Raw genomic sequence first — 11,994 nt, 5'->3', positions numbered from 1 at the left:
GTGAACTTGGTCAGGCATTTGTTCGAACTAGCGAGGCAGTTCTTTTCTGTTTACATTGAGTTTCTTCTTTACTTCTCAAGCACGCACAGCGGCCACGCGTCTTCAGGTCTATCACACACACACACACACACACACACACACACACACACACACACACACACACACACACATCTCATCTAGAGAAATTAAAACCTAGATCTATAGTGTTTATTCTTAGTGTACTAAAAAAAAAAAAAAAGCAGAGAAGATGATGTGTGAGACAGATGTCTTCTTCACTCTGCCTTCTACTGGGAGAGGTTGCCTGAGAGGGAGTAGCTTCCCTTTATGGGTTCTGAACCACCTGTATTTTGCCACAAAACTAAGTTGGGTCACTAATAAAACACCAGTTACATGGAGCAATGTAACCAATTATAACTTTATTACTATGATTGGAGTTGAGAACTTTAAACTCAGACAATGTAATCGTTATCTTTTCAAATCGGCTAAGATTTTTTTACACCATCCCTCCCCCTTCCACTCCCCACCCCGGGTCCCCAGGAAGTGAGACTGGAGATGGTATTTCAGGGAGTTCGTATGCGTCCATCCGTGCTCAATGCTGTATTTGTTTTTTCTTAGTGAAGTTTGTTGTTCTTTCTGGGACCTAATGGTACCTTGATTCCTGATTCTGTCAAATTATGGAGAGCGCAATTGAAGATGCCAGTTACAACCGCCTTGGTTTGGATATGGAATTGGGGCAAGCACCCCCTTCCAGTACTCTGGTAATGCTGAAAACCTATTTAAAAGAACAAGTTGTTTTAACTTCTACTACAGGTGGGATGATGGCTTTGGGGGTGAGAGGAACAAATGAAACTCAACAGCAAAGGAGAAAATGGAGAATTGGCGCCACATTTTACGTGTTCTTTTTGCTTGTGGGTTGGCATGGCGTTTGGTGAGTCATTCCTAAGACCGTGGCTGTCTGAAGAGGGGAAAGTATCAGAGTTTCATCAGTCTAGAAGCTACCTCCAGGAGGCCATCTGCCACTTCCCTCTCTCTTGGCCAGCCTCTTGCTATCCCCAAGTGGAAGTCCGTGCTCAGTTGTGCGTGGGAGGTTTGGAGCAAAGGAGGAAATTAAATTGCTGTTCGAGTCCACAGTAAGAACAGCAGAGCAACTCACAAAGGCTCCTTTATCTCTAGGAAACAGACGAGCCAAGCAGTGGGGCAGTTGGAAGGGGCCAGTTATTTTATATGTCACCTCTGCTCACAGACCTGGCTTTCTAGAGCATTGGAGAGTTCAGGGTAATGAGAATGAAGTCTGTCTTGCTCAAGACATCTACCCAGCTGCTCAGCTCCTGAGTGGAAGTCCACAGCACCAACGCGCATCTCCTGATTTACCTGCCAGGCTGGTGTGGACATAGATGGCTAGGCTGTGTGGCCCACACTTGACCTGCTTGGGATTAGCAGCCCCTCTGCTCAGCAGCGTTAAAGCTTTTGATTATTTCTGAGCACTGGGTGGCCTCTTCCCTTATGAGAAGCCCACGGACCTCCTCCCCACTTCTATTATGTCAGAGTTAATTGCCCTGCAGTGGGGTGTCTCTCATGGTGGGATGGCCAAGAAGTACAGCAGGGAAGGACAGTGTCCTCCACAGGTAAGGTGTTGACATGGAATTCTCTTTCTGTTCGATAGCCAAAGGGTCCTGAAACTGAAACTTCCTTTGAATGGGATGGGGCTCCGGCAATTTTTCTTGGTGGTTCCCTAGGGACAATCCTTTTTTGCCCTGGCCTAGGCTGTTGGCGCCCTGTGTGAGGTCCTGAAACTAAAACTAATGTTGCTTTCACTGGGTAGCTCACCCCAGTGGCACAGCTTAATAGGAGAGCTTCCAGGTCAGCAGCAAATGTCCTCTTGTTGCTAAGTATCCTAAGAACAAATCCCCTGTTGATGCTATGAAAGACTGAACATGAAGCTAAGACAGGACTCCTCACAGCTCTAGAGCTTTCTTACCCATCCATGGTAGAGTGGAGCAGGGCTTGGGAAGAGATGGGGGGAGGGGGGAGGAAGACAATCACTTTCTCTTTGAGAAATCTTGTAGCTTTAGACAAACTAGAAAGCAGTAATATCCAGAGGACAGGAAGAGAGAGTGATGCTGACCCCAGGCCTGATGGCTCTGTGGTCTAATCCACTTGTACTGAGAGTTCTAGGATTCCACAAGAAAGGAAAGGTCAGAGCTCCCCAAAATAACCAGAAAAACTGATCCTTATATCTGCCCCTGTCCCAAAGAGGTCCACCACAGCACTGGGGGCTGAAGGATCTGCCTCTCGGGGTACCTGGTTTGAGAATCTGAGGGTTTTTTTTTTCCAACGTGTAATTTGCCCGGGAAATAGATAAGGAGGAAGCATCCTTCCTTCAGAGATAGGAAACCTACTCACTACTAGGCTATCCTCCTCGCCATCCTCATCCTTTACTTAGTGTTCAGTGTTCCAGGTGAGCTAGGGAGAAGCTGACCTGTCCCCCCAGAAATCTCAGTATATGAAAAGGGATATTTTCTAAGAAAACTTTCTATGACTTTAAAGATTTCCATAGCTAGAGCCCATCCACTTTTATCTGAGTTTCTTGTAAACCAGCAAAGCTAGCTTCCCCTCCTTTTCTTCTTCGTGGTGTGAGGTTGCATATTGTGGGGAGGGGAGGTGGCTTATTTGATGTTGGTTGAAGCCAGTTCCTCTGACCCTGTCCTCACCACCGGGCTCTTTGTAAGGAACCACTGTTGGAAACTACACATTTAAGATCCTTACTTTTCTCTCTCCCCCCTGCTATTCTAGAGAAATCAACAAGACATAGACACATTAAGTCACATGAAGTAGACTGCCCTGATCATCCACAATGCATCCCATTTGCACTTGGATATAACTAGGGGTGAGGTGGGTGAGGTGATCTGTTACTCATTGCCTCCTGAAACCTACCAAGTCTGTCTGACTGGCAGGAATTTCTAGAAGTTTCTACAGAAGCCATCCCTCGGGTATCCCAGAGCAGTTTAATCCTGTGAGAAGAAGGAAAAGCAGGTGAGGAGTCTGGAGGGCTAGCATAAGAAACAGGGGCTCCTCTCTGTACCTCAGCAGAGCTGGGGGGCTCAGGCCAGGAGGTCTGTGGCAGTCTCTTTGGGCTTCTTTTTGGTTGAATGGTAACACTGTGCATCAGAGGGACAGTCACTGTATTTCACATACGGTTGTATCCTCTCCTCTCACCTTTCCTGTGAGGAGTGAAATCTGTGGAATTTTTGTACCTGCCCCTGACGTTGAACACCAGCTCTGAGCTTTGCGTTCTCTGCTCGCTCGTTGTGCACTGAGCTCCACTCTGTATTTCCCAAAGTAATGCTTCTACCGCTGACTTGGAGGGGAGTAGGGGAGCTGCACCTGGAGCTCGCTCTGCCCTGTGGAGATGTAGAGTGACTTGTTATTGTTTCTTTTTCTCTCATCTGTCTTATCTAGTTCCTGCCAGCTGCTCAGTGCTAACACGGTGGGCAAGTAACAGGATCAATGGCATGGCACCTACCTAGACTCTGTGGGTCCCACTTTATGGTATGGAGAGGTATCTTTTCCACAGCAGCCTGCCCTTTCCATAAGAAGGCTATACTGATGCAGACACCTGTCTAACCTAAGGAGCCCTCTCCGTTAGTGAGCCTTCCAGTTCCTCAGCAGGGAGGCCTGCTCTCCAAGTCCGCCTGTAACCCTCAACCTTACCAAGCGAGTCAAGGGTAAGTCATGTTTCTCAGCAAGGCATGGGCCTAGGCCTTGCTGAGCTGCCTGGGAGATCAGCTATAAACAAGTCTCTAAGGACCCAGGCACAAGCATGCACCTAAGCCCCTAGAGGCTTGTGGGATAGCAGGGCCCTAGGCTGAGACCCTCGCTAGCTACTCACATACCATGGACATCTTCCTCTCTCGCTCTCAGAATAATCTTATCTATATCCTGATAGCTAGAGATATGCCTGCTAGGTGTGTGTGTGTGTGTGTGTGTGTGTGTGTGTGTGTGTGTGTTTTAAGAGACTTGATAGGGTTGCAGGAAGCCTTTGTTACAGCTTTGTTAGAGCAAGCATTTAGCAGCTCTTACAGATCCTACCCCTGCAGAGGAAAATCTGCCTGGGGTCCATCGCTCTGCTACAGATATCTTCCTACCAAATACTCACTCTTTAAAGTCTCTCTGCCAGGTCTGGGCACATAAACACAGTTCATATGGCCTTTGGGGCCAGGCTCCCTCTGCCCATCCCTAAAATGTAAGCATTCTGAAAGCAATCTCCTGTTGTTGCTGCATACGATGGCCCCATAGCCTGGTCAAGAAGTAAGCTTCCCTAGCATGGCAGGGGTAACTGGGATTCACACGCACAGGGTTCCAAAGGGAGAAAGACACTTGACCTTCCCTGGCAAGGATCATGACAGCTGGGGCTGATGGAGGATGCCAAGTTCTGTACTACCTGGCTTGTACTTTCCAAATGACAGCCAGGTTGCAGGATTTGTGGCTACAATTGCTTTTCACTCAATGCCCATGCTAAGTGTAAATCCTCCTTAGCCAAGGTATAGCTTTAAGTGGGATCCCTGAAGGGCGCTCTGGCACTCAGAGGGTAGAAAAGCAACTGTTTACGTACACACCAGCTCACATGGACGGTATACCATATAGCTACCCATTCCCCAAGCCTTCCTATTTTCATTTTTCTTCCTGTCTCTTTTCCAGGCCTTTCTACCTGCACGCATAGTCACTTGGAGAAAATGGAGTGTATATAACTCCCCTCAGATGGTCTATCTGTAAGGTAAGGCATTCACATAAGGATCTCTCCCCAAGTCCCCACCTATCTGTCCCCAGTCACCTGTCTTGGTTTTCTGGCAGGGGTCTGTGGAGACGCAAATGAAGTGGAGGTTTCCTTCTCTAAGGGCTTTGTTTCCCTCTGATGCCCCAGCTCATACTGCAGAACAAAGGGAGGAGGTTAGTGATTTCTCTTTCAGTCTCCTGGTCCCTAATTTCCACCTCTCCTCCACAGGGTTCCTCTTTGAGACTGCGGGGAAGCCTGGGGTGCAGGTGGGGATCAGGTCCAAAACACTAGACTACTGCTGACCTTGCCAGCCCCTTCTCCCTGAGAAGCTGAGAGCCCATTTTAGATGCTAGCCACTGTGCCATTGAGTACTTTGGTCACTTCCACTTCCAAAGGCTGCATAGTTGAGGCTGATAGCTTCACACACCTCTCTGGTTAAAAAACATGGAAGACAAGGTCTGGTATTCCTCGAAGAGGTAAAGCACTCAAAGGACATCCCCCCACGCCAACACCGCCCCCCCCCACACCTCAAGCTTACCAGCATACATTGCCTTTGCAAGGCCCTGTATTCTCATCACCGCAGCAAACAAACAAAAACAAACAAACAAACAAAAACCACACGGGTCAGCTATTAAATAGCTCTTGGAAGAGGTTAAAGGTCTTTCCCTTGGGGCTGAGAAATTTTTAAGCCCTTTTGGGTAGATCCTCAGGGGATAGAAATTAAACTTGCTGGTGCGATTTTAAAATTTGAAATAGCTCTCCTCTTAAAACTGTTCGTTGAAAATGGTTTTTAGATAACATTTTGTTTGCTCACCATTGTGAGTCTAGAGAGTCTCCAGGCCAAGCCACTGGGCCTTTTGTGCTAGTTTTGGGGTACCCAATCCACTTTCTGATTAGATCTGTTGAATTTGTCTTTAACTCTGCGGGTGGTTTTTCCAGACTTGAAAAATGTAAATGAAAAGTTAACTCCTTCCCTGCCAGCCTATTACAGGAAGGTTCCCCTCCCCCGCCCCCCCAGAATGCCAGCTTGGCTTCTCCTCATAAAAGTAGGCACTGTGTCTGACCTGGGCAGAAAGAGGAGATTTGACACTTTTCATTTCAGGGCTGACACGGGAGTCTTTGGAAGCCAGTATCTATTTTGTTTCAGTGTGCAGAGTTCCAGCCAATGACTTGGAGGGGGGCGGGCACCTTCTGCTATGAACCAGTCCGTGAGGGCACAACTCATTTCCGAGTTCTCTTTCCCAAGAATATCTCTTGTTCTTTAAAATAATAGTAATAAAAAATCAGAATAAGAATTGAAAGATGTTTGTGCTTTCCTCCTGCAGTGTCTGCCCCATCACTCCGTAGCTATGCCCTTTGTAACTTGTCTAGTGTTAGAAATTTAGAGAGGCCCAGCCACAGTTCAGGTGTGTTCTGTGCTTTCCTTCCTAGACACAGAGTCTCATGGAGAATTTACACTCTGCCTCCCCTGGCCCATTCTCACTAGCGGGGGCAGGGTTACTGGGAGGAAAGCTAAAATGTAAAAAGATCAGCCTGGTGCCCCAAGTAAGTGACTTGACACAGTCACAGCTGCTTTCTGGTCCCCTACGAAGAAGACAGTCCAAGCAGGTCATTCCACAGACAGCCTCCCAAACTCAGAGAGTCCCCCAAACTTGACAAAGACCCTATTCCATTCTTAGCCAATTCCAGTTATTTAAATTTTCGTTGTGTTCCCATGCAAAGCACATGTACAGAGTTATGTTACCCCACTGTCCTTTCCACTGATGGCTAACACACAAGGGAAGAATCAAAGAGGGGGAAAAAGGGCCTCTCTCCGTGTATTTTCGAAGATTATTTCATAGTGTTTAATGTGGCCACAGAAAGAAACTGGTCAGGTACCCACTACTTTTTCAAGGAAAAGGTAAACTGTCCTCTTCTTTTTAAAAAAGCCAACGTTTCCTAAGCAGAAGGAAAATCATGGAGGTCCATTAGTGATTTACATACAGAATGTGGCTTGTTTGGGAAAACTGTATTTGTAAACAAATAGCTCTGTTTAATATAACTCTGCGTTTCTCCACCATCTATCTATCTATATATTTGAAAGGGGAAGAGGGAGGTGTATCACCTCCTGAACACCTCCTAGAAGAGAGGCTACCTCACTTTCTTTTTAGTTCCCTTAAACCAGCTGAATCCAGTCAGTTTTGAGGTTCTCTATTCTTACATACTAGGATGACTTGGGGATTTGCCACTTCTCCAGTTTCCAGTTTGCAAAATTTTAAGGGCCACAGGGGGCTGATTCTCTGGGAATGTTACCAGAACCTTTGTTGGGGGGGGTGTCACACTTGCCATCGTTTTATCTGAAGCTAAGCCCCTCCACATTTTGTGAGCTTTAGAAGCAAAGCCACTTCTCTGGTGGGATATTGGGTACACACTTGCCTGATAGACTTTCCTGTCAGCGCCTAAGCCCGCCGACCACGACCACGTCGGGTATGGGTCTGTAAGCCTGGGGCTCCACAGTGTAGGAGCTGACACCCCGGCGGCGCTGCAGGTGAACTGACAACAGATTGATCACCTCCGCATCCTTGTGGCCCCCAAGAGAAGCCAAGGCCTGGTCCAAGTGTCCAGGGCTATTCAAGAACACCACTCCGAGAAAGGCCTGCAAAGACCTGGATAATCCAAAACTCCACCACAAAGCCTGTGGCCCTGACCCTCTCTGCGCCACAGTCCTAGCTGCCAAGACTTCCATACACTCACAAAACAACACGACCTGCCTGCACAAGGTCATTCTCTCGGACTGCTTCACCCTCTGCTTTTGGACTGTTGCAGATGAACCAAAGCATCGCCCTTCATGCTCCGCATCCTTTGGGAGAGGCGCGAAGTGAAGTTTGCTCCTTGGATACAATAAATCTCAGGCTCTAGTCCCAGGCCTGGGCCACAGTCTTTGAAGACCCAGGGGGTCAAGAGTTTTGCTTGGTCTTTACTTTGTCCTGGGCCCCAGGCTTCTGGGCTACAGAGCAGTAGGGAGGGGGTATTTCTGAGAAACCTGAATTCAACCCTCTATATTCCACAGTCAGTCAGTCGAGCGGGAGGCAGATGCAAGTCCCCACAATAGAAAAATCCAAGAACAACAGGCATTTCTATTTTACTTTTCGCATGCCTGACCCAAAAAATGATAGACCTCCAAACTTAAGGCCCTCAGAGCCTTTAACAACTCCAACCATTCAAGGAAACTTCCAGAACTTTTCTCGTCTGTCCGTATTCTTTTTCTCAGGCCGCCTCTAGCCAGTGGGGCTTGTAGATTAGTTTCTCAGCTGCCACAGTCTTTAAGGTGCCCAAGGCCTGATGATCTCCAGAATAGAAATAATAGTACCGAGTTGGGAAGAACTAGGGAAAAGAGTGGGAATGTTGATGAAAGGAGACATTTCAAAAGGTTTCAGTTGACAATTATCAGTAACCCCGACAGACAACTCCATTTAAAAAAAAAAAAAAAAAGGAAAGAAAAGAAAAGGAAAATTTACTACTGTTCCCGAAAGCCGTTATTTTTTTTACATCGCTTTTAGGAAGATAGATGAACAAAACATCACGTTTCAAGCCATTTTGATCTGTAATTAAATGGCAGGACCGGTTTGTATTCTCCTACAGCTTTTACAGAAGTTGCAGTGATCCAAAGTCGGGTTGCTGTGTCAGAGTGGCATTTTTATTAATGAGAATACAAAAAGCTTGCATATTCTTAGCCCGGCTTGAATTTAGTTGCTAAGCAACCGGTGTATGGTAATTCATCCGCGAAATTTAAATCTTTGAGAAAGGATCCTGCGTTTTGCTGAATGGTCTCCACGAGGAAAACAACTTGTGGGACCCGCAGCAGCTGCCACCGTTCAGCTACTGGGGCCTTGCTGGGCTGAGCCTGAACCCGGCCGCCCCGCGGCCACTGCCACCACCCCACCTCGGTGCCCAGCGCTACCCTCCCTCTGGGAGAGAAGCAGGCTTTTAGCTGCCAGCTGCCTTGGTCCCTCCGGCACCTGGTCTCAGGTGCTCCCTGGTTTTCACCTGAGGCAAGCCCTCACCTGACCAAGTGTCCCTAGGGCTTCCCAGTCCAGACTAGACTATGATTTTCCCCATCCCTTACCCTCACGCGCGCACACACACACACACACACACACACACACACACACACACACACACACACACACACACACACACGGACAGAGGCGGCCAGGAGAATGCCAGTTGCCCTCTTCCCAGACCCCTCTGAGGTCACTTCCAGAGCCCACTCTTCCTCGAGGAAAAGCGGGCTCATCAAGAACGCAGCCCACAACCCACCAGAAGGCCAGGCTGCCGCTGCTGGCCGGCAGTGACATCATAGGCTCCTGCTCGCCAAGCTCGCGCCCACATTTTAGGATACAGGAACAAACACGGATGTGAAATCAAGAATGAAAGACAGAGTAATCTAATTAATAGGCCATGAGCCAGGCTAACAAAATCAAAGAATCTGATTACACAAGTACCCCTCTTGCTATCTCCGCCTCCCCCACCCTCGCTCTTCCAGACCCCTAGCTAATTCCTTTCCTAGGCTGGAAAGTTCAGGAGGTAAACACAGGGCCCTCTGATTTCCTTATTGAAATCAAGATCAAGCCTATCCTGGGGCTCCCGCAGCCAGGAGGTCACATGGGTGACCTTCAGGCCCTGGGACTAGGAGCCCCGAGGAATTGAAATGGCCATCCAAGCAAAGCAACTGAACGCCAAGCGAGCTGGCTGGTCCGGGAAGCAGGGGGCCCTCCGCTCTCTCACGCACCACTGCTAACAACAACACCTGCACTGATTACTTCTGTCCTCTGCGGCGGGACCTGGAGAAGGGGGGCTTCCAGTCTCAGTGCTTTAAAAGGGTTTAAACATTTTGTTGTTGCTGTTGCTGTTAAACCTAGCACTGCTCTTTTCCACTGTATCACCTGAAAGATGTCACCGAAAGACTCGAATTCTCAGGGGCCCTTCCCTTCTTCCCCAGCACAGAAACACAAGCACAGCCAGGTATGGGTTTTTTGCATTGAAGCATCTGCTGTAAGATCCATAGAGCTGGTCCTGTGCATTTCAGGAAAGAACAGGGTATTTTTTTTTAAAAAACATCTTTCCATCTTAACGGTGAGAAACAGCAGGACCGCATCCTAAGTAACTAGTTTCAGGTCTATATCTAGTGCAGGTACCTGTTGCATTTATTTTACAGTTGATTAATTACCCTGGAACTTGGGCAAACTAAACTCCATGTGGAGAGAATATTTCTTCCTTCAATTTAGTTCCGTAAGTTACAAGTTATTGTAGGCTCTTGCTATATTTACATACAAATTGGTGCATATTTGCCCATCTCTTTAAATGCATTTTGTATAGATATATAAAAGTGTCATTTTTGATTTAGCTTGAAGAGGTTGATCATTTATTATAAAAATAAACGAATAAATACAACAATATATTGTTGCTTCCAACAGGATAAATACTTTACAAATATATAATTTAAAAAACAAATTTAATTGTTAAAATTATTTAAAATATTACACTTATTGATAAAACTATGAATAGTATATACTGCATTTGATATAAGAACCAATTATTCTCTGAATGTTGAAAACCATTCATACAAAACCAGATCATGAGCATGGTAATGAGCAAACACTGGAGGCCAGGAGGAAGCAGAGGGAATCTCTAAGATCAATAATGGAGAGTTCTAGTTTGAGAGAGAGAGAGAGAGAGAGAGAGAGAGAGAGAGAGAGAGAGGAATAACCCTTGGCTAACACTAAGGAGGAAAAACGCAGAGCGACAACAGCGAAGTGACTAATATTTTAAATACACCTTGAATTATTTATTGTACAGACTTGTCAGGGGAAGGTGATTGGGTGGATGGGGTGATCGAGGCTTGGAAAGTGGCTTAAGAGCCACACTCTACTGTAAACTACAAATGGGCCTAGTTTGAAAGTGGCCAAGCTGATGGACCAGAACTTTGTCACTTTCCTTTGGGTTGGAGGGGGAGGACGGGGTGGGCTGAAATGGAAGAAACAGATGGGCAGTTTATGAAGCACAAGGCATTTGTGCTTCGTCAGAACACAATGACCAAATTCATTTAAAAGGACCTGGTGATATACAACAATATTTTCATTATTTACATGCGTGACAACATGAGCCTTAGCACAAAACCTCTCATATCTTCTCCCACTGTGTTTCACCCATGAATTTCATTTTGTAAATACATTCAAAGGATTGACTTTAAAACAAAAAGTGCAAGTCTCAGCTCACTTTACAAAACACACAGTGACAAACAAAACTGCCTTGGTTTGCCCAGCTTCTTCCATCAAAACTTACTCTGCTACCCATAAATCAGGGTTTCTTCCAAAGGTTGCTTTTTAATAGAAAGACAGTGTAAAATCTAACATTAGCTCTTTTGTCATGAGCTAAATCAAGTAAGCAGATACCTCCTGGCATTTAAAACAGACCCGTTCCATACCTAATACCTAGTAGGCACCACTATCCCAGCATGAAAACAAAGCAAAACAAAACACGCAAGCAAGCAAACAAACAAACAAAAACCCACAAAAATAAAATAATAAAAAACCCATCCCCTAAAAACACAAACAAACAAACAAAAAACTATAAAAACAAAAACAAAAACAAAACAAAACCCACCAAGATTCCTCTCACACGCCAGTGGTGTACACCCTTCATATACAGACAACCTGGCTCATTCCTAGCTTCCAGTGAGGCCTTCTTGGCTTACCTGCAGAGTCCCTCAAACAACCACCACTACCACCACAACAACAAAACACAACAACAAACAAACAAAAAGATGATGACTCTCGTCCTACCCCAACTCCAGGAAAAGTGATAACAATAACAGAAGAAACAGAGAACGAGAGCAAAGAGAAAAAGAAAATGTGGATTCTTCCCCTTCACTTCTCTCTGCTTAATAAATATGGCCTGTTTCAGATTTCTTGAATCAGAATGCTAGTGATTTTTACTACAAGTTGGTGTCTAAAATAATGCAACTCAAACACATCTAGCTGGGCTTGATTTGTGCTCTTGGGTCTGTCTGGGAGAAATAACTATTCCATGTCCTCAGTTTCCCAGAATTTTTTTAACCCTGGTATCGAATCTATATTTGGGGAGGGGGGAACCTTTGAAGGTAACAAAATTAGGCGAAAGGTGAATGGTAGCTGAGATTGGGGAAAACTCCTACGTCGAATCATTCTTTGACCACCTAA

At 46.2% G+C, this 11,994-nt stretch overlaps 1 long non-coding RNA gene across 1 annotated transcript; it reads right to left on the bottom strand.

Moving 5' to 3' along the window:
* Positions 1-295: 295 nt before the first annotated feature.
* Positions 296-5,270, bottom strand: LOC116899337. The gene is made up of 3 exons (XR_004387718.1): positions 4,832-5,270; positions 2,935-3,011; positions 296-772 (listed from the first exon to the last, which is right to left on the bottom strand). It is a non-coding gene; the product is annotated as an uncharacterized LOC116899337 (long non-coding RNA).
* Between the last annotated feature and the right edge of the window lie 6,724 nt (positions 5,271-11,994).

The sequence above is a fragment of the Rattus rattus genome, chromosome 4 (assembly GCF_011064425.1).
Source record: "Rattus rattus isolate New Zealand chromosome 4, Rrattus_CSIRO_v1, whole genome shotgun sequence".
Lineage (NCBI taxonomy): Eukaryota > Metazoa > Chordata > Mammalia > Rodentia > Muridae > Rattus > Rattus rattus.
The sequence above is the reverse complement of the archived record's forward strand: the minus strand, read 5'-3'. Positions and strand labels throughout refer to the sequence as shown.